General features: G+C 53.8%; 1 pseudogene; it reads right to left on the bottom strand.

Moving 5' to 3' along the window:
• Nucleotides 1-1,278: 1,278 nt before the first annotated feature.
• On the bottom strand, nt 1,279-1,709 carry LOC104517096 (annotated as a pseudogene).
• Between the last annotated feature and the right edge of the window lie 5 nt (nt 1,710-1,714).

Below are 1,714 nucleotides of genomic sequence, written 5' to 3'. Positions count from 1 at the left end.
GGAGCCCCCAGAGACGGAGCTGTGGGAAGGCGGGAGGGGACGCACAGTGCCACAGCGGTCAAGCATTCCCTCTCTGGTGCAGCTGGGAAAATCACGTGAGAGGGGAGCCCCGATTCCAGAGGGCCAGGTTTAAGGCCTTAGGCTCAGGTGGGAAGGGTTTGTGCGGATGGGAGGGGCAGTGAGTAAGGACATGCTCAACACGGATCACCTGGGAGAATCTGTGTAGTAGCACTTGCTTTTGGGGTTAAGGGTGTGAGGCACCCAGGTGATGGGAGTCAGGAGAACGTATCCGGGGTGTGAGCTTTACAGAAAATCCCGCGCCTTTGGAAGACACACACCCGGCTTTTTCAGGGGCACAAGCGGCTCGCATCCCTCAGAGGGAGAGGACCCGGACACGAGTTGCACACAAACGTGTTTTATTGCTCTCTACAAACACGGAGACGCATACGCAGTATGCACGTTAGCCGTGGGGCTGTCCCGCTAGCGGGAGAAACACTATTCACCATGAATTAAACCACGCAGCACGGACCAGAATCATTATTATAATGAAAATGCTAGAAAAAAGCATAGCTTACACCCAAAATGTATAACATTGACCAATTAAGCCTGTTACCTACTACCTTTTTCTTTAACGTAAAGCAGTAACACACTTTTCCTAAATTGAAAAAAGCAGCAAAGTAGTAGAAATATTCCACATAGTTTTCTAGCTTCAGTTCATCTGCCACACTTGGAATGCCAGGGCTGTGAAAGGGTCACAGGGGGAGAATCCCAAACAACCCAAAAAGCATCTTTGATGCCGCTCAAATTACGAGCAGAGGAAAAGTGATGTTAACCAACGTGTGGGTGAACCCAAGGGGAGTAAATTTACCCTCTGGAGTGACCGAGCAGGCGAGCGGCGCCAGTCAAGCCAGAGCAGAGCCGGTGGCTCTGACAAGCAGTCTCCGAGAAATCTCTCCTACCACGCTCCTCGTCCGTCCCAACCGCAACGTTTCCCAGAAACGCCCTCCGCGCCGAAGACGTTGGCCCTGCCTGGGCAGCACGCGGCGCGCTGTTACCACCGGCCTGCTGCTGCCGCAACGCCGCGCAGCACGAGGCCCCAGCTTTGGCCAAAGCATCCCGCAAAAGCCCCGAGTTCGCCATTCTTATCGCACATAAATAAAATACCCGGGGAAATAAAGTTCCCTACGGAAGAGAGGGTCGGAGCCGGACTGCCAGGCGGAGTCGGATCCTTCCTCTGGACTGTAAAAGGCAGAAGTCTGCCAAGAAAGCGCTCCCTGGCTACCAGGGCCTCCAGAGAGGACTGCTGCCTTTCGGAGACGCTTGCTTCAGGGTGCCGGGGTTCCCCAGGGAAAAGGCAACCTCCGTAGCGGCTGACTGGCTCTTCTGGAAGTGGCTTAGGAGTTTGCTCTGTGTTTCAGTTCGGACTTTGTGAAGAGAGAGGAAGTGGAAAGCTTCTTGCAAACACCTGGAGTAGCCCTCTCTGAAGTCAAACTGGGAGCTTTTGGGGAAGGATCCTGCAGCTAGAGAAGGAAAGAGGAGAGGGAGGGGGGAGAAAGGATCATTTAGAGCGATTGGTAGTGGCTAGAGATTCATAAAACTGACAGAGATTTGCCGTAAGCTGGAGGCTGAACCCCAGTTCGATACTCACCCTTCCCCTGCAGCTGGCTCTGCTGCTTCAGGTAGCTGACAGTCATCTCCAGGATGTCGGCTTTCT

The sequence above is a fragment of the Eurypyga helias genome, unplaced genomic scaffold, assembly GCF_000690775.1.
Source record: "Eurypyga helias isolate BGI_N326 unplaced genomic scaffold, ASM69077v1 scaffold26841, whole genome shotgun sequence".
Lineage (NCBI taxonomy): Eukaryota > Metazoa > Chordata > Aves > Eurypygiformes > Eurypygidae > Eurypyga > Eurypyga helias.
The sequence above is the reverse complement of the archived record's forward strand: the minus strand, read 5'-3'. Positions and strand labels throughout refer to the sequence as shown.